General features: G+C 37.6%; 1 protein-coding gene across 1 annotated transcript in view; it reads left to right on the top strand.

Annotated features, from left to right (window-relative positions):
* Positions 1–10,173: 10,173 nt before the first annotated feature.
* rin1b (Ras and Rab interactor 1b) overlaps positions 10,174–22,458 on the top strand; it is a 32,018-nt gene continuing 19,733 nt past the window's right edge. The window contains exon 1 of the mRNA XM_082162353.1: positions 10,174–10,674. The gene's annotated coding sequence lies outside the window, so the exon portion shown is untranslated. The remainder of the gene's footprint in view (positions 10,675–22,458) is intronic.

Genomic DNA, 22,458 nt, shown 5'->3' with positions numbered 1-22,458 from the left:
TCAATGGAAAGTACTGACTGTTAGAATAATGAGTGTGTATGACAGCTAACTGGGATAGCGAGTCTGAGCCTCGAACAATATCAGGAAGGCCATTCCAGAGTTAAGGAGCTAAATGTGAAAACGCCCTCCCTCCTTTAGTGGACTTCGATATCCTAGGAATGACCAGAAGCCTCGAATTTAGTGATCTTAAAGAGCGCGATGGATTGTAGGGCGATAGAAGTTCCGTTAAATACCCAGGAGCTAAACCATTTAGGGCTTTGTAGGTCATTAGTAATGCTTTGTAATTGATACGGAACTTAATAGATAACCAGTGTAGAGATGATAGAATTGGTGTTATATGATCATATTTTCTTGACCTAGTAAGAACTCTAGCAGCTGCATTTTGGACTAACTGTAGCTTGTTTATTGAGGATGCAGGACAACCAGCTAATAAGGCATTACAGTAATCTAGTCTCGAGGTCATGAATGCATGAACTAACTTTTCTGCATCAGAGACAGATAGCATGTTACGTAGCTTAGCAATGTTTCTAAGGTGGAAAAAGGCTGTTCTTGTAACATATGAAATACGATTTTCGAAAGACAAGTTGCGATCTAGTATAACTCCCAGGTCTTTAACTGTAGTGGATAAAGTAACAGGACATCCTTCTAAATTAAAGTTGTATTGTAAGAGGTTTTGTGGGCAGTTTTTTGGACCCATAAGTAATACCTCCGTTTTATCTGAATTTAATAGCAGAAAATTACACTTCATCCAGTATTTTATATCTTTAACACACTCTGTCAGTTTAGATAATTTAGTGTTTTCATCTGGTCGTGATGAAATATATAATTGAGTGTCATCGGCATAACAGTGGAAATTAATTCCATGTTTTCTTATAATATTACCAAGTGGCAGCATATATATTATAAAATGCGATTGGTCTTGCTCTGTTTGTTCGCGCATCCTATCTCTAACTTGCGTCGAAGCCTATGATGATTCAACAGGTGTCATCATCGTACAGTCTCCATGCATGTCGAACCCAAGTTTATTAGAGCCATGTCATTTTTGTAATGATCTTATAGGATTGCTGAAATCGCAATGAAAGAAATGCGGTAACACTTTATTTGACAGTGTCCTTGTTACATATGTTACATGTAACAGTAAATTATGCATAATTACATGCAACTAACCCTCAACCAAACCCTAATCCTACCCTAACCCTATAGTAAGTACATGTTGTTCATTAATATTACTCAGTAATTAAATGTATAATTACACTGTAACAATGACACCCTAAAATAAAGTGCAACCAGAAATTAATACTTTTATTGAGCAAGGAGATGGATGGATGGATGGATAGATAGACGGATGGATGGATGGATGGATGGATAGATGGATAGATAGATAGACGGACGGATGGATGGATGGGTGGACGGACGGATGGATATACGGATGGATGGGTGGACGGACGGACGGACGGACGGACGGACGGATGGATATACGGATGGATGGGTGGACGGACGGATGGATGTACGGATGGATAGACTGATGGATGGATGGATGGACGGACGGACGGACGGACGGACGGACGGATGGATAGACGGATGGATGGATGGATGGATGGATGAATGGATGGATGGATAGATGGATGGATGGATGGATGGATGGATGGATGGATGGATGGATGGATGGATGGATGGATGGATGGATGGACGGATGGACGGATGGATAGACGGATGGACGGATGGATGGATGGATGGATGGACGGACGGACGGACGGACGGACGGAACGATGCATGGATGGATGGATAGATAGACGGATGGATGGACTGATGGATGGATGGACGGACGGACGGACGGATGGATGGATAGACGGATGGATAGACTGATGGATGGACGGACGGATGGATAGACGGATGGATAGACGGATGGATGGATGGATGGATGGATGGATGGACGGACGGATGGATGGACGGACGGACGGATGGACGGATGGATAGACGGATGCATGGATGGATGGATGGATGGATGGATGGATGGATAGACGGACGGATGGATGGACGGACGGACGGACGGATGGACGGACGGATGGATGGACGGATGGACGGATGGATAGATAGACGGATGGATAGACGATGGATGGATGGACGGATGGATGGAGGATGGATGGACGGACGGATGGACGGATGGATGGATGGATGGATGGATGGATGGACGGACGGATAGACAGATGGATGGATGGATGGACGGATAGACAGATGGATGGATGGATGGATGGATGGATAGATGGATGGACAGATGGATAGATGGATAGATAGGAAGGAAAGACTGCCGATAATAATTCCACTTCATTCGTTTTTCGAGTGCATCGACCGTCTGGAGATTAATGCCCTCGAGAGACTCGATGAACATGATTTTGCTCTTTCCTAAAGATCCGAGCGGGAGAAAGCAGATGTGCCGTCATTAAACATCAATTCTGTCCCAGGGCCCCCGGGAGCCCGTCCCCAATCCATACCTCTCGCTCTGTGTGCTTCTGAAAGCCCCTGTAACTCAAGCCCTACATAAAGTGCATGGATATTAGGTAATCCGAGTGGTTTTCCCTTGTGGATCTGAGATTTGTGGAACTGATGTTTTTGTGCGTGTGCAAATGTGCAACTCGAGCCGCTTCAGGATTGGGTTTTTAAAGAACTGAAATCGAGTCTGAAATCAAGAGCATTCTGCACGGGGCCTCCGAGGCAGCGACGGCTCTCAGAATCGGATTACAGTGTGTGAATGTGTCTGTTCCCCTCGGATGGTCCCCGGAGAACCCCTGCTGTCCCACCGGCTCCTGCTCGTGAACGGGTCAATCCCTGCGAGCGAGAGACATTCCCTCAGAGCCTGTGAGAGAGACTGAAGACTTCTGTCAGTTTACACTCACAATAAACATTCAAGCTTTGCCTTCTCTGTCGTTCTGTTCTTTCTGTCTGTCATTATTTCTGTCTCATTCTTTCTTTCGGTCTGTCATTCTTTTATTCTCTGTCTGTCATTCTGTTCTTTCGATCTTTCTTTCAGTCTGTCGTTCTTTTCTTTGTCAGTTTTTTTGTCTCCTGGTTCCCTCTTTTTTTCGCATATCCCTTTATTGTCTCTTTCTCTTTTCTATGTCTGTCGTTCTTTCTGTCTGTTTGTCGTTCTATTCTTCTCTCTGTTGTTCTTTCTTTCTCTCTATGTCGTTCTTTCTGTCTGTCGTTTGTTCTTTCTGTTTGTCTGTCGTTCTTTCTTTCTGTCTGTCGTTCTTTCTCTCTCTGTCGTTCTTTCTGTCTGTCGTTTGTTCTTTCTAATTGTCTGTCGTTCTTTCTTTCTGTCTGTCGTTCTTTCTTTCTCTGTCGGTTGTTCTTTATTTCTGTCTGTCGTTCTTTGTCGGTTGTTCTTTATTTCTGTTTGTCGTTCTTTTCTTTCTGTCTGTCGTTCTTTCTTTCTTTCTTTCTGTCTGTCATTCTTTCTTTCTCTGTCGGTTGTTCTTTATTTCTGTCTGTCGTTCATTTTCTTTCTTTCTTTCTTTCTTTCTTTCTTTCTTTCTTTCTTTTGTTCGTTCTTTCTTTCTTTCGTTCGTTCGTTCGTTCTTTCTTTCTGTCTGTCATTCTTTCTTTCTCTGTCGGTTGTTCTTTATTTCTGTCTGTCGTTCATTCTTTCTTTCTTTCTTTCTTTCTTTCTTTCTTTCTTTCTTTCTTTCTTTCTTTCTTTCTTTCTTTCTTTCTTTCTTTCTTTCTGTCTGTCTGTCTGTCTGTCTGTCAGTCATGCAAGAGCCCTGTTTTCCCTCTCATAACTGTTTGTAAAGGTCAGAGACTGAGGTTTTATCCTTTTTGCACGGTGAATAAATGTAAAGGCTCTTTTCAAGCTTTGCCTTGATGAGTTCATGGACAGATTTAACTCTGGGATTAAATGATATCTGACAGACGTCATCTAATTTGAAATGGTCTTGCACAAGTGGCAAAAGGTGCGATTGTTGCAGAATGAAAAGCTGGATTATGACTGTAATCTCTCAGTAAATATCTCAGAGTGATTGTTTTATGTGCGTGCGTGTGTGTGTGTGGGTGTGTGAGACAGCGAGCGGTCCAACCGTTCTGCTGTGATTAATTTGGCTGTTGATGTGACGGGATTAAACAGATGTGTCAGTCTTGTTTTTGGACACATTTTCTGTCTGTTCTGTTCGCTCATCAAACCCTAAACCCTTCCTCCAATTACCCACCAATCCCTTCTGCACTTATCCATCCTTCCCTCTTTCCCAGTGACCCATCTTTCCTCTTTTGGTTTGATCGTGACCCTTGTTCTTGCAAACAGAGTTAACATCAGTGGTCTCCGGTCTTGCTCTACAGGAAGTAGGAGATCCAGGCGTAATCAAACACACCTGAAGCAGGTCCTCGGGTCCAGCGGGTGTTTTGGAGAAATCCCGAACCTTTTCCCTCCAGGAGCAGGAATGGACACCCCTGGTTTAGATTAACCCTCACCCGAACCTGTTAACCCTAGTAGTAACAGATGAGTTTCTACAGATCAAGGGTTACCATCAGCCAGAGCCAATGATTCGCCCCTTCAGCTGTCCATAATTTCTCTCCTCAGATCAGTTCTTTCTGTCTGTCGTTTTTTTTCTGTCGTTCTTTTCCTTCTTTCTGTCTGCACTGCAAAACCCGATAAGTTCAACAAACTCAAATTTTGTAGTTCTCAAATTTCATTTCCTTCTTTCCTTTCTGTCTGTCTTTCTATCACTAATACTTTCTCTGTCAGTTCTTTCTTTCCATCATTCTTTTCATTCTTTGTTGTTTTTCCCCGTGTCTTTGTCATTCCTTCTTTCTCTCCGTCAATTCTTCTTTCTTTGTTGTTGTTGTTTCTTTCTTTCTTTCTTTCTGTCTGTCGTTTTTTCCCTTCTTTCTGTCTGTTGTTCTTTTCTGTCTGCATGTCAGTCTTTTCTTTCTTTCTGTCTGTCATTATTTTGAGTCTGTCTTTCTATCACTAATTCTTTCTCTGTAAGTTCTTCTTTCTGTCCGTCGTTCTTTTCCTTCTTTCTGTCATTTTATTTCTGACTGCCATGATCTTTCTGTCTCTCTCTCTCTCTCTCTCTCTGTCTCTCTCTCTCTTTCTCTCTGTCTCTCTCTTTCTCTCTGTCTCTGTCTCTCTCTCTCTCTCTCTCTCTCTCTCTCTCTCTCTCTCTCTCTCTCTGTCTCTCTCTCTCTTTCTCTCTGTCTCTGTCTCTCTCTCTCTCTCTCTGGTGTGTTTGTGAAGCTGGCACAGGGCTGCTTATGTAACACTGCGGCGTGTTTTTGCTGACACATATATGTGAAAGAGGATTGGCGTGAAGCCCTGGACAGAGAATCTGATGTTTAGGGATTATTTCATATTGATGCATGTTTCTCTCAGCGCTCGGTCCCCGCAGGCGCCTCAGATGTGACCTGTGTTATCAGAGGACAGTGTGAAAACTGAACATGGAGAATGGAGACACAGGCTGAGCTGAACAGCACCCACACACACACCGTCTCGCACGGTCTCACTGTTTCTCACATACTGTCCTGCTGCAGGCAGATATTCCCTGATGCTCTCCCTCCACGTACTCATTGATGAACGTACACACACACACACACACACACACACACACACACACACACACACACACACACACACACACACACACACACACACACACACACACACACACACACACAGATAGTGTTAAGTCAGATAGATTTGACCACAAATTAAACCTCCATAAAATTACAGACAGCAGTTAGGTTAAAATGAAGACTTTTGCCCGAGTCTCCTTGTCAGATGTTTCTTCAGAACAGGTTTGTCAAGATACCAAAGTCTGTAAAAAACCAAAACCAAAAACAAAAAACAAATCAGAGATCTTAATATGAACTCAAACATTTCTGCTGTCCACATTTATTTTATAGTTTTATACTCTTAATGTATTACAACTATTGTCTCTTTTACATCTAAGATGTAAAAATGACTCATCCCATGTCAAGTCCAAATCTGTGCAGTTCTTTTTTCCATGACATACAGAAGTAGAAACGTCGTCACTGAAAGCTAATTTCCGTGTTCATCTGACAAGCTCCATAAAGGACACCGTAAAAGCAGCAAATGAGTCATAGACTGTGGACTACTATCATATAACCTGTTCTGATAGTTTTATGACTTATTTTGTGCTTTTTGGAGCTAGACAGATCCCGTCATTTATGAACTGCTCTTTCAATGGAAGATATAAAGATTAAAAAAAAAAAAAAAACTTTTTGCGTAATACAAAAAATGGCAGCATGTGTGTTTGTGACGACATTAGATAAATTATTCAGTTAAAGCCCCCCCGTGGAGAAAATCAAGCTTTTAATGTTGTTTATATGTCTATGTGGTGTTTTTAATACGCTTTAAGACAAACCATGTGTAAATTCATAAGTCGACACCATTGCTGAGTATTTTCTCCTTAAAACTGCAGTGAATCAAAGACAGTCTCAAAAACACGCTTTGAAATCGCTGGTGTTTCTGACGTCACAAACTACCTTGTAACCAATCAGGTCGATGTGCCGGCGGGCTTTAGCATATCATTAACAGCAGGGGAGTCTCGAGAGATGCCAGGTTATCCTGATATGTTTTTCTGTTGATATAAAAAATCGGATAGATTTAGCAATATAGCAGGAGTATGGTGTATATTACGATGTCATGATGAACTATATGTGTTTCTCTACTGACGTTCTGAGATGTTCAAAGCGTTTCTAATGATGGTAGAAGGCAGCTGTCTGACTCTGAGATGGCGAACGGGAACCAGGTTTGTGTAACATTAGCAACACATTATTAGCTGTCTGATACGTAGTCAAGCAAAAGGCTAAAATTAATCACATTATGTGTCCGACGTTGTAAAGAGCGACACCATTGTGCAGCTTTTACCTCAGTAAGTTGAGCAAGTGGATCTCTGAGCTGGTGTGAGTGAGTGGAGGCGGGGCTAATTAGCATATTCATAGATCCGCATATATTAGATGAGGCAAGGGTGTAGAGTTACATTCAGGCATGAAGAATTTTAGTTTCACAGGAGAAAACGTTTAAATATGTCATTTTTAGTGATCAAAGATGAGTTTCAAGGGATACAGTTATTGACTACAGGGGGACTTTTAAATAGAGCAACATAATGATGATGATAATAAAGTGTTTTCAGGGTGTGCTGAATATAACTAACACTTGATCTGATGATGCTGTTAGTGTTAACAATGGATTCTCTCTGGCATCGGGATGATAATGTGCTCATTTTCTGTAATTGTATCACCGCCATCACTTTAATGTGTGGGTTGTTTATGATTGAATGGGTGTGTAATGTACAGATAGATGGGTTCTGTGGGCGCAACCATGGGAATTGAGATGATGTGGATGCTGAGATAATCTTCATGACAACTAACAGCAGCTGTCCTGTTCAACTTTAAAAAGTGCTGGGTTAAAAAACAACCCAATTTGGGTTATTTGGCAACTCCGCGTTGGGTCAAAATTGGTCCTCACTGCAGAACACGAAATCCAGGGGGAGGAGTCGGATCCAGGTCCAACTCCTCCCACCTAAACCTACCCATCTCCACCCCCTGATCCCTAAACCTACCAATCTCTGCCCCCTGATCCCTAAACCCACCCCTAAACCTACCAATCTCCGCCCAACATGCATGGATTGTTTTATTAAACTCAACTATTGATTAAAACGTACTATCTTGCTGGATTAAAATGAACCCAAAATACGTTGGAAATTAACATCACAGAATTACTATAGTAACAACACAGGCAACAGTAATAAACAAAAGCTGAACATTTATTAATACGCAAGAACACCCAGGAATGCACAATTGCGCATTGTGTTCGTCTGAAAGAAGAAAGTCACACACACCTAGGATGACTTGAGGGTGAGTAAATCATGGGCTATTTTTCATTTTTGGGCGAACTATCCCTTTAAGTAACGTTTTGTCCACTTTATACTATTTGGTATATAGTGACAAGCCAAATTACTGAGACGAGCTGAATTTATTTAACTGTATGCAAATGAGCAGCGAATCTGTCATGGGTGGAATAATAGTGAAGCGAGGATTCAAGTGCAGGAATGAAGGATCTTTAATTAAGTGGTAAAATAAAACAAAAAATCCCCCGAGGGGGGAAACAAGACGGGCATCGCAAAACTTGACTTTGGCAGGAAAACCAGAAACACGAGGATACATAAGAGTGACGAACCATCACAGGACTGCCAACAAAAGAGGGTAACGAGGGAAGGCAGGTGGGGCAAATTAATCAATAATCAGAAAACAAGATGGGAGGGGTTAGACAAACAGGAGAGCACATGGCACAAGGAAACACATGACAAGCCATGTGCTCACAACAAACAGCACTATAACACAACCACAACAAACTGGGAGTGTCAGAGCTCTGTCACCAAACCACAAACTAGACCGAAGTGACAACCCTGACAAAATCAGTGTGAGATACACATCTGACCTGATAACATCATTTGAACACAGTGACAGTGCAGCATATTTTGCTCCTGGCTCATGCATGGTTTCTTCGCGAGGATGCGTCTCCAGAGTCTGCCTGGAGACTATAAATGAACTCCGTATCACATGTTTTTATCCCTGAGCTTAGCCTGTTTTGGATTGACCCTGTCCTTATATGCCTTAATAAAGTGCCCTGTGGCTGTTGTTGGAGAGGATGGGGAAACATCCACCGTGCTCAGGCTACGGAGGCGGCCAGAGGCGCAGCTCTCGGCACTAATTATGGATGAGGATGAGGGCATTGGAGCGCGTGGAGATTGTGGCGTGTTGCTTTTTTTAACCTCTTGCTGCTAAAGAACAGTTCTTTGAAAAGGGGAGGAGAGAACTGACACTGAAGATGTAGAAATATGTAATGGTTGGATAAGTGTACGTGTATAAGTGTAGGCCCGTGTGTTTGCTAAGCATGTGAGGATTACATTTATTCCCTTTAAAGGAACAGTTTTCTCATTTTTGAGAATTCTGTCATCTCATGTCCCATATGACTTTGTATGTCCCATAGGAAAACCAAACTTCTCTTTTTTTATTCAACAAAAGAGATGAATCTGGGTTATCAAGCTCTGGTTATCAAGGACAGAATGTACCATAGAACAAGTTTTTTTGTTGTTTTTTTGAGGTCCGGAAAAAAGTTTAGAGAAAAACAGTGGAAAAAGTTAAAGTAATAAATATAAAAATACGATTAAAAAAATTTAAACATTTGATTAAAATAATGAAAAATACATACTTTAGAAATGATTGAAATAAATAAAATAGGATCAAATAAATATATAATAAAATATTTAAATACACAATAAACATTAGATTAAATAATGTTTAGATAATGTTTAATGTTTAAATAAACAAAGTAAAGTAATAAATGACAGTAAAGTACCCGGAGTAGAAAAAAAAACAACGCAACAAAATATTTTCCAAATAAAATTTGACATGTTATTTTTCATCATACACTAAAAAATACTGGGTTGTTTAAACCAACGTTTGGGTCAAATATGGATGAACCCAACTATTGGTTTACATTTTTAAGCGGCTGGGCTTGTCCATTTTTTACCCAAACATGGGTTGAAACAACCCAGTAATTTTTTTAGAGTGTATAAAATGATATTTATACATGAAAATATACAGCAAGGACGGTCGATTATTGGGGCATCCAAAACTTTTAAAACCCCTGCCATAGAAAAGCAAAAATTAGTACATTTGTGTGACTACAATTTTGAACCATCCCTTCAACTACCCGCGAGATTAGAACAACTTTCCTTTCGTATTTAAGTTGGTAAATGGGAAAAATAATATCTAAATTAAAAACTGCAAAATCATACATGACCCACTAATTCAGAACCACTGGGTCACAGAGATTGTAATTACCTTACATCTGGAACGACGGAAGTGAAAAGTGTCCCGCGATGGACCGAATGGTGTTTGGGAATTATAGAAATCTCTTTTAAGCAATTTATATGGGTTAAATACCATTTTATTGTTAAAATATGTTTTAGTCAGTCTGTCTGTCGTCTGATGCCGCTCGCACTCTTTGTCTCTCTCTCCTCTAGCGACACCCAGCGGAAATAAAGTGAAACGCAGGAGCGCGCCTGATCACGTGGGCTGCGTCTTCAAGACTTCCACTCGTGATTTGTTTCTGTCTCATTTATAAGCCAAGTAACATATTTCAGTGTTTGTATGTTCACGTGTTCCTTTCTTTTATATATAATTCTCAATTCATTTGATTTTAGCCTACTGTTATAACCGCGTCAAAGAATGGCAATGGCAAAACAGTTGAGGAGATAAATAATTTTTTGTTTTATTATTTGATTTAATATTTTTGTACAAAAATATTTTATATTATTATTTTATTCTGACTCGACTTGGCGAGGATGCTATTTTCAGTCTGTGTGTCTGCGCACGTATAGTGACAGAAGAGTTTGTGTCGCGTGGGGAAAGTTGCGCGAGGAGCTCCAGTGCGCGTGAATCAGAATGTGATGAACACGGAGGATCATTTAATGATATCAAACTCATCATATCACATGAACAAGGACCATCTCATCAGATCAAACACATCATCTCCAGCCCTGGTCCTGCTGAACCGATCAAACGATGTTCAACCGAAAGCGCGCCTGAAATCACCAACCTGATGATGATGATGATGATGGACGCGAAGGTGAAGAACTATTAACGGAGAAGGTAAAGTTACTCATTCATATAGAGTATTTTCCTTCATGACATTGCCGTGTTTTGGACATGCACTATGCTAATACCTTGTTTAAATATATACTTATGTTTCGTGTTATTATGTGAAGTGTAGGCTATCTAGTCTTGTATTTTGGATTACCATGTTCATCATTCAGTACCATGGTATTACCACATGATATAGCACCACAGTACTTTCAGGATAGATAGATAGATAGATAGATAGATAGATAGATAGATAGATAGATAGATAGATAGATAGATGTGTGGTAAAAAAAAGTACCATGTGTGGTAGTACCATCATAACCTTTGAATAACTGTGGTACTGTATATAAATATGATTATTCAGTACCATGGTACAGTATATGTTAAAATACCACATTATCATATGATCCCATCAGTGTCACATGATCCTTTCACGATATTTATTAATAATAAATGGATAGATAAGCAAAAGTAGGCTACTTAAAAGTATTACCATGCTTTTTTTTATGTGAACAATGGCAATACAATGTTATTCTTTGAAGCAACTTATTGGTACCATGGTATAGAGATATGGTATCCATTCAGTACCACCATGGTATTACTAACTGATGCCATCACTGTATTGTGGTACTTTAAACTATTTAAACAATTTTAAATCTGAAGCCATGATGTCTAAATTCACATCCGAAGCATTATTTGTTTTTTGTTTTGGTAGAATTTTCCTTCAACACAGCCTGTAAAGTTATACGATGATATTTGATGCCGACTGTACGTACAGTATGTTCATATATAATCGATAGTTATGATCATGTGTGCTGGTTTGATACCGTCGGGATCAGATGCAGTCAGTGTTGTTTCTCAGTCCACTTGCATCTCTGAAATGAGTCAGATTTCTTAAGTTAAGTCGATCTCCACCTCAGTTGTACTATTCAGTTGTATATTGTCCATTTTAAATGTTTATATTTATACATTTTGGTTTGGAAATCTTCCTTTTTATTTTTATTTTTTGTATATGTACAGTAGGTTTTGTTGCCTGGTGGTAGTTAGACAGAAAAACCACCACAGCTCTGAGCATCTTTGGCTGCGGGGGTGGCAGTGTGAAAAGTGTGGTGGTGAGCCTCCTGGGAGAACACACACACACACACACACACACACACATACATACTCACACATATACACACATGCAATCAGTCTGTTCACACTTGCAATGGCTTTGTTTCGCAGCACTTTGACTGATGGATGAAACTCATCTTGTTTTTCCAGTGCTATAATAACCAGTCTATTAGAATGATGTCATTTGTTCTATCATGTCATAATCGCTCATTGTGAACACTATATATATATCCTGTTTGTCACTGATATAGCCAACATGCGTAACGCCCTCACCATTATTAGTTTTTTGGTGCGAACCTTCACTGTAGGACTTTCTTTCTCTCTTTTTTTCCCTTGTTTAATGCAATTTTGTCCTCACAAATTAGCAAGCATTAATGGCACTTGTTCCACAAGTTTATTATGAGTGCCCCTAATATGCTATTTTAGGTGTTCTCACAGTAGGTGTTTAAAAAAAAACTTAAATTTTCTCATTATACACATTGCAACTTCAGCTTCTCTCTAAACCCCGCCTTTCCGAGAGCTTCCTCTACTCTGATTGGTCAGACGGCCCAGTCTGTTGTGATTGGTCGACCTCTTACAGCAAATCTGAATTTCAGATCTTCCTCAGCAGTTGACGCACAGAGATACGAACAGTAACAATGGCGTTGTTTTACCGTATCAAATCTCATCTTTTGGAAGTGCAGCAAAGAAAACGGCGTCTTCTCGACATGAACAACACGAATCAAACTCTTCCAGTCTCAGATGCAACTACAGTGTTTGAGGGTGGGGCAAACGAGACGGTGTTCTCCGGCAGCCAATGAAAACCATAGGCTGGCATTATGCAAATTTTTACAAACCTACATAGAATGGAGTAGAAAGTGATACAGAAACTCCATTTATCGTTCACTTTGATCTTTGAAACTTTGCAGACCTTTTACATTCACTATTACGATTCGTCTAGGGTTAATCGTAACAAAAGAATAAAAATAAATAAACATGTCTCCCACGCCCAGTCGTCAGACCCAAAGAACTCAAGTAACTTCAAAAATCAAGAAAAAACGATAAACGTTTTATTAAGACAAAAAAAATTTGAACAATTTGAAAGTTAGATGTAACCAAATAAAGTAACAAAAAAACAGTAGGTGTTATAGTCTTCAGGAAGACCCAAGGCCCAAAATAACAAACAAAACAGATAATAAATAAAATAGGCAACTAAGTATCCAAAATCAAAATTACAACAAATTACCCTCCATACTCTAACAAAACAGAACGAACAGGATTTCAAAAGAAAAGGGCAGGTCAACCCTACAAAGAACACCACTAAAAACAAAAACAAAAAAAAAGTAATTAACATATAAGCTACTACAACAATGGTCTGACGGCTGGAGAGGAGCCAGGAGAAGTGCGACCGGCCCGGAATCGCAACAACTCGTCCTCTGGAAACGGAAGCACGGTCTTAAACCCACGTAAAGGGGTGGAGCCAGCTCACAGCTAATCATCGTAATCCTAAAACAAAGCAGCAAAATAAGCACACACACAAAAAATAACAATAACAAAATAAATACAAATACAAACAGTATACAAACTCAAAACATTATACGAAATTACATAATTCCGTAACATTCACAAACAGCTTCATTACACACTACATGAAAGGATTTGAAAAAGCATAATAGGGGCTCTTTAATGAAATACAATCAAAGTCTCTTTGAATAAATGTCTTAAACATAAATGTGAATATGCACGAGAGAGTTTGGTGGAGGTGAAGATTTCCAGCGAGTCCCGGCTGAAGTTTTAGTCAGTTCCTAGTATGACTTCAGAAAGTTCCCCTGGATGTGAGTCGTGTGTTCTAGGGCTGCACAATATATCGAAAAATGATCAATATCGCGATAATAGTATATGCGATATCCGTATCGCAGAGAGGTGCGATAAATTGCATTCATTTTATGTGCCAAGCATTTGTGTGATGCATGCATGCATTGGTTGTTTATCCAAATTTGACCAATCAAATGGGGCCTTACTATCTTTATACCCGCCTCCCCAGTAGGTGCTATTATGCTATTGGTTAGATCAAGGCCCAAAGGGGAACCTAGTGGCTCAGAACCTATGCTCAGAGCAGAGAGTGGAAAATAAAAACTAATGGCAGGAGTAGAGACAAGCGAGGAAAATGACAACATTGACAACAGCCTGCATTTTAAATAACGAATTTGCACGTGCAAAAAAAAACGCGATATGTGAACATAAGTGACGGTGTCACTAAATCGTGGCGCAAAATTTTGGCCACGTCGAGAGGAAACTAATCTCCACAGTCATCTGGAACGCCACCTCAGGGAGCTATATGAAGACTTCAAAAAGTGTAAGCCCTAATCTACCAAAACTGCTAACGAAATGCCAAGTAACAATAACAGAATCTCACAGACAACCATTAATCAAAGTGTTGCATGTGTAACGTTAACTCCTTATGAAAGAAGATCAGAAGAATTATCTATTAGCCTACCTGTTTATTTTAGTATGATCATTACATATATAAATGATTTTTAAAAAAACGCAAGAAAAATCGTTATCGCAATACTCAACAACAATATCGCATATGGCATATTTTCCCAGTATCGCGCAGCCCTAATCGTGATATGCATATCGCAACGGCTTGCAATAACTGGAGTCATGAACAAAAGATGACGAGAAAATCACTCGCTGCTCTTGGCTGAATAACTTTTGTAGCTTTAATAAGAATCAGTATATATTTAATTCATACAGTGAAAACTAAGCAGTGTTTTATTTTTACATTTGATTATTCAGTTTCTGTTGTTAAATAACCCTAATGTAGGATAACCTGAAACTCTAAACCCTGTGGTTTACACTGATGTTAAATAACACTTCTTCTGCCACAGTAAAACACTGATGTTCACTTTCAGAAGCTGTACACTGTAAAAAATGATTGTTGGTTTAACTTAAAAAAAGTAAGTTGCCTTAAAATTTTGAGTCCATTGAAATAAAATATTTGAGTAAATATAGTGAAGGAAATTGGTTTAATAAATAGAAACTCAAAATATTATGTTATCTGAACAATTTGGCAAAGTTGATTTGGCAAAAGAAAACAAATCATGAAAATATTTTTTTTACAGTGTGGGGATGTTTTCTTGTCACAAAAAGAATGTGAAACACATATGTTGGTTTTATAATTTTAAAGATATTTTAAAGATAATTTAAGTTTATTTTACACACTTTAAGCATTATCGTTTCGCTTATCGAATATTGCATTATTTATGAGTTATCGCATATCACAATTTTCTTCAATATCGTGCAGCCCTAGCCATGTGTTTAGCTGAAGCTCGATGATATCACACGTGGAGAGCTCTTCACCAGACGCTAGTCATTCACTCGCTCGCTGAACACAACTTTACATCACTCCTCCACTTCACTGTAGTGATGCATTATTCCAGATCCACTTTTGTGTAGAGAAAGAAAGAGATAAAAACACAGTCAAAGTATGAGGTGTGTCCTTTATGTAAGTTTTAAGTTGAATGGAGACATTTTTAGTTGTTTTTTCCCCACTGTAAATTAAAAGGCGACTCTTTTTACTTTACTAAAACAGTATTAGGTCACACTTTAGTTTAGGGTCCAATTCTCACTAACTAGTGTCTTATTATCATGCATATTACTAGATACTGGCTGTTTATTAGTACTTATAAAGCACATATTAATGTCTTATTATTCATGACCATATTCTACATTCCTAAATCTATTCCTAAACTTAACAACTACCTTACTAACTATTAAAAAACAGTAATTAGGAGTTTATTAAAGCAAAAGTTGTAGTTAATAGTTCGTTAACAGTGAGAATTGGACACTAAACTAAAGTGTGACCCATTATGATATTACATTGTAATTATTTATGTTTATATTTGTATATTATATGTATGTTGTTTATATACATAATTTATATATAAATGTAAGCGGTGTAACAATATATCGCAATACAGAGCGGCAACAATATGTATCGTGGCTATAGTGACTTTATGTATTTATGTATTGGGTATAGTTCACCCAAAATGAAAATTACTGTGTGAGAAAAAAGTTTTAGTGTCAGTACTACATTAAACTACTGTATATAATGTTGAATATGATGTATAATAATGCAATGGGGGAATATTTGTGGGTCCTGATAATGCCAAATGTCTGATTTTACCAGTAAAAACACATTATTTTAAATGTATCCAGTCAGTGAAAGAGTGCAAGTATGTTCGTTTATAATAATTCTCTATTATCAGCTTCTGAATCATGAATATTGTTATTCTGGTGTCTCTATTGTCCTGTGCATTGGGTTATCAGCACCAAGCCTATTCATTTACACACACAATGTAATACCAAATTTAGCATTTTAATTAACAGTAAAAACAAATTGTTAACCTTTTACCATATGTCTTGGAGTATTGCAATAATCAGTTCAGCATCGTGATATTTATCGAATCGTGACATGAGGGTATCGTTACACCCCTAATAAATGTTTATTTAATGAGATACCATGACATTTTTTAATAAAATATTGTGAAAGTGCATGTTATATTGTTCAATGTACAATTAAATCTAAATAAAAAAATACGAAATGTATTTATTTTATCGTTGTTTATTTATTTTTTTATTATATTTTTATATAGTTTACAACATGTGTATTTTTATTATATGTAAAATATACAAATATAATCAACAATATAATAAATATTGCATCTTGTAAAATACAAGACGTATAATGCCTTATAGTACCATATCATTTTTATTTAATTTAATTTTATTGTATTTTTTAACAACTTAAAAGGTTTTAACTGTATAAAAATTTCAATCAACGTTACTAAAACTTTAAGGAAGGTTGGGGTTTTTGAGACTGAGCGGAGTTTAAGTTCATTTTGAGATCAATTGATTGGTCTTGATACGGTTGAGATTTCGGGCGAATTCAAAACGAATTCAACCAAGCCATGTAATAATGATTGATAACAGACCGCTGCTAAGTGTAACACACCGTTGCCATGGAAAACAGAGCGTTGCTATGGACGCAGGATTCTAACCGTAGAGACGGAACGGACTATTTTCTTTAGCGGAAGCAATACAATCGTTTTTAAATCAATAAACTCCTTTTTAAATCAATATTTTGTGTCAAATTATTGATTTATTTGGTAGGTAGCCATGTAATAAGCGGGATAATGTAGAGCGAGGCGGTTGTTATAGATGATCAGCCTGTCGGGGTTGTATTCGCCATAACATCCGCCTCGCTCTACATTATCCCTTACATAATCAACAATATAATAAATATTGCATCTTGTAAATTACAAGACGTGTAATGCCTTTCAGTACCATATAATAATTTTTTAATATAGGCAAATTTTATTAGATTTTTTAGTTTACAATAATTAACAACTTAAAAGGTTTTACTGTATAAAAATTTCTATCAACATTACTAAAACTTTAAGGAACTGCAGAGTGAAATGTTATTGCTCAGAGGTTGTTGTTTTTGAGTTTTTTTGAGCGGAGTTTAAGTTCATTTTGAGATCTCCTGATTGGTCGTTATACGGGTGAGTTTTCGGGCGAATTCAAAGCGGCATTTTTGCGCACTTGAACCTTTTCTGAAGGGTTGTGCCAAACGTAAGTGAACAACTGGATCCCTTAACGAAGGACATCAGCGAAAGGAAAATAGCGATGATCACTTTAAGGAAATAATTCGATCATTTATGGTCATGTGACCCAACGAATACTCGTGATTCGTTTTAAAGCTAGATGGCGGTAGAGTTCGAGTTAACTTACGAACAGAGCAATTCAAGTTGTTTTGTTTTGTTTGTGACATATTTCACACATTTTTGTCATGTTATGTTTAAATAAGTGTCATAGGTAAGACGTGTGTTAGGGTCCACAGATGAGACGGCAAGTTTAAAAGTTGACAGCAGAGAAACACACTCATAATGCATGTTTTAAAAACTTGTTTTAAATTATAAATGTATATTTATTTGCAACAGTTATGTTATGAGAACAGCTAATTGGCTGATAGACATCATGTTGCGTTGTCATGGGAACATCCCCAGGTGAAGTTAATGAGGAAATTACACTTAACAATTAAAGTGCGTTCAAAACGGCTGCATAACACACAAGTGCCCGGCTCACTTTGGTTAGAAATACGCCCTTTCTCTGAAGCTCCGGAAGAAAACACGTGTGTTTTTTTTCTCTCTGGAGAAAACACGTGATACTCAATATACTCGAATGACTCGGTCCTCCATAATAATCATTTTCATCGCGCTTCATCTCTGTGTCATGTTTGTTTGCGTGTGTATCTGACTGAAAACTTCCGTCATCCTGTTTTAATGAAGGGCAGCTTTATCTTCCGGCACCTCGGTGGGCAGCTGGCATTAGGACCCCTCATTTCACACATCCCACCTCATCTTATCCGTCACTTTAGGCCTGTTTTAGACACAAGCACAATCCGCCACGGCTGCGGTGTGTCATCATTCATCAGCCGCTTTAATACTGAATGACAGCATCACTGCACTAATAATGAAAATCCCATTCAGACACATTACAGTCGGATGACACGCGATCATTGACGGATTTGAACGGTTAATAGTAGCCTACTCTTTAACTGAGTCGAACTGAGATGAGTTTGAGTTTAGTTTCAACTAAATTGAGTTCAGTTGAGCTGAGACGTTGTGTTAAAGAGTCTGTTCATCCAGATATCTTGAAAGCACAAAAAATACTGGAGCATTTGTTCAAAATATTTCAAAACTTTTCTTTTAATGTTTCAGACAAGAAATAAAGTCAGTCAAAGAGGTTTGGAAAGACATTGGTGAGTAAGTGATGACAAGTTTTCTTTTTTTGGGCAAACTAACCTTTTTAATTGTGTTGAATTTAGCCAAAGCAGATTAAATTAATTGAGCTGAGTGAAGGAAAACTTAACTTAATTTTGATTAAATTAATTCTAAATGAATAATACAATAACTATTTCCTTATATTAATTCAATACATTCGGTAAGTCAATTAGTCTATAATATTTAATAAAATAAATAGATAAATAAAATATATACTTTTATTAATGCTATATATATATATATATATATATATATATATATATATTGGCATTGAATATAAGTCTATAATATATTTATAATATAAAATAAATAGATAGATACAAAATTATATAGTCTATATATTTTAGCCTTTCAGCTTATATAAGTCTAAATATTATTTATATAATGCTAAATATATATATATATATATATATATATATATATATAAATATAATATAATATATAAATAAAATAAAATAAATAGAAATAACAAAAATAACAAATAACATTGATAAATAAAATAATATATTTCTATTATATATTAAATAAAATAGTATATTATATATATATATATATATATATACAGTATATATATATATATATATATATATATATATATATATTTCTTAATTTTAGCATTGCTGTAAGTCTATAATATTTATAATGTAAAATAGATATATACAAAATTATATATATATATATATATAATATGTATAAATTAATTATTTATTTTGTGTTATATTCAAGTCTATATACTTTAGTATTTTAGCTTAAATAAGTCTAAATATAACAGCTTTATATAATGCTAAAACTAAGGAAAATATATATATACATAACTATATATATATATATATATATATATATATATATATAATAAATATATATATAAACTAAGGAATCTTAAGGCACTAAGGCTCTTCTACCGCATTTATCTGTGTTAATGTTGATTTCAACATTTATTAATACATTATGTAAATCAAAAGTTGTAGCCTATTTGTGAACATTAGTTAATGCACTGTGAACTAACATGATGTTTTGGCGTAAGATCAGGTTCTGGAGTGATTCAGTGTGACATTTGTCCAACATTTCCTTCTCAAAATCTGCCCTGCCACTATCATAAGCAACCGGATCTCATCCTGAAACTTTCTGGGTCTGATCTCCATTATTCTGACAGCTGAAGATGCACTTCTCCTCCTCTGCAAGGCTTCCTGTCTTTCCTCACGTCCTCTATTCTCTCTCTCTCTCTCTCCCGTTTCTGTCCCTGGAGATGTTTCTCAGCAGGCTTTTGCTGCGACTCGTGTTTAGTCTCCCACACTTCGGCTTCATGAAACCATCTCTGTGTGTCTCTCTAACTCCTCGTCCTCTTTCTCTCCATCGCTGTGCTTGTTACTGGAAATGTTGAGAGCTGTCTGACAGACTGTCCTCATGTCACTGAAGTTCACTTCTTCATTTACGCAGAGACCACCTGCTCCACGGCTTACTAGTTTTGTGTTTCACAGTGGCCTCCAAAAGTATCTGGAAAGAATAATTAAAATGAAATTGCATTGCAAAAAAATCAATCTGAGCTCTTCTCAAAATCTTCCCTTCTGCTGTAACTCTCAAATCTAATTTACAGTCAAACTTCCTTAAAGGGACAGTGCACTCAAAAATGAGTATTCTGTTATTTACTCATTCTGATTATTTTCAAAATTATGTTTCTGAAGGATCATGTGACACTGAAGACTGGAGTAATGATGCTGGAAATGCAGCTTTGATCACAGGAATAAATTACAGTTTAGTATTCACAGAAAACACATCTTAAAGGAGCTATATGTAGAATTCAGAAACCCTTGTTATTAGCGACACCGGTGGCCGGTATGTGAACTGCAACCAGCAACTTATTGCTTGTGCACGAAAGACTGAACGTGATTCAATACGCCGATATGCTCACGGCGAAGGTCTTTTCATTCTTCGCTTAGAAGTAAAAAATAAGTTGGAAATACCTTTCCTGTGATATACTGTTGGCGAACATCCAGACGCCACCCACACTGCTGAGAGCGATGTTTATATGAACATGTAAATGAGCTGCTCTTTCCTCTCAATAACAAAATAAACAACAAAAATGCCAGTGGTGAGGAAACATCCGTTCAGAAAGCATCTGATCATAACGATGTGGAAATATTTGCACCTGCTCTGCGATTCACCGGCATCATGTCGACAGATGAGGTTTTTAAAATTACACTGTTATGGTAGTGTGATTATAAAGTGTATTTGAGACTACAGACTAGATCTGGCTATGTGAGACTATAGTTTGTATGAATCCCTTTTTTTTGCATGACATATTGACATTACAGTACAGAACGGCTCTTTCAACATTATCCTGAACATTGTGAACGGAAGAGAGGCTCTCAGAACGTCACATCCTATTGATTTTCACGCCAAAAACAGTCCTTCACATAAAAATATAGTCTACATGCTTTCATTGACAACCTAGGAAGTCGGGGAAGGTCCACAAACTTTAATGTTACATTAAAGTCATTCAGTCATTCACGTTAGTGCTCTGCTTACGTATGCACTGTTATTGATACAGTTCCCGCATGTGCACCACAATAAATTAGAAATATACACATGGGTTTGTTGATGGACATACTCTTATTAATGCTGATGGTGAGGAATTACAGCTGAAACATCAAATGAAGTACCTCAAACTAAGTAGCGTATCACTGAGGAACGTCCTGCTCAAGTCTTCATAACTAGTTCTTCCAATGTTTCGTCATCGGACTCGCGCTCAGATTGATATGGTAAAATCGACGTCATCGTTACTGTCTTTACAGTGTGTACAATCGCTGAGGACTGAGGAAGACTCCAGAGCTGAAGTTCAGTTATAGTAATGGGTGTTTTGTTTCCGACAAGAGCTGTACGTGGTAGACCAATCACAACAGACTGGGCCAATCAGAGTAGAGAAGACCAATCACAACAGACTGGACCAATCAGAGCAGAGTAGACCAATCACAACAGACTGGGCCATCTGACCAATCAGAGCAGAGTAGACCAATCAACACAGACTGGACCAATCAGAGCAGAGTAGACCAATCACAACAGACTGGGCCATCTGACCAATCAGAGCAGAGTAGACCAATCACAACAGACTGGGCCCTCTGACCGATCAGAGCGGAGTAGACCAATCACAACAGATTGGGTCATCTTACCAATCAGAGCAGAGTAGACCAATCACAACAGACTGGGTCATCTGACCAATCAGAGCAGAGTAGATCAATCACAAAAGACTGGACCAATCAGAGCAGAGTAGACCAATCACAACAGACTGGGCCAATCAGAGCAGAGTAGACCAATCACAACAGACTGGGCCAATCAGAGCAGAGTAGACCAATCACAACAGACTGGACCAATCAGAGCAGAGCACAGTAGCTCTCGTAAAGGAGGGATTTTGAGAGACTGATTCATCTGACAGGTCATTTGAGAATCATTGAAAAATGTTGTGATGTACATTAATGTATATAATGAGAAAATAAAACTCATTTTATTGTGTTTTATTGACCTTTGATGAATGTAAATCTGTTGTGTAGACACAATGAAGTTTATTGGAGTATGTTTTACAGGAAAATACTGTTTCAGTCTTTCTGCTGCAAAATTTAAAAAAAATCAGTGTGTTATTTGTGAAAGACAATGAGTTATTTGTGAAATTTACTTGCAATTTCTGAGCAAGATTTTTTTTTTTCAAAAAAGCTAATCATACAGCAAAAATCAAAATCATAAAAATCAGATCTCCTTTAATAATATCTCTGTTGTTAAAAGCTCACAGTAATCTCACTTGCATTTTCTTTAGAGAGATAAAAATAAAATAAAAAGTCTCAACCTGAAAGAGCAATTAAAA

Source organism: Leuciscus leuciscus (genome assembly GCF_965113295.1).
Source record: "Leuciscus leuciscus genome assembly, chromosome: 2".
Taxonomy (NCBI): Eukaryota; Metazoa; Chordata; class Actinopteri; order Cypriniformes; family Leuciscidae; genus Leuciscus; species Leuciscus leuciscus.
Note: the sequence above shows the minus strand (reverse complement) of the source record. Positions and strands in the feature narration are given on the sequence as shown.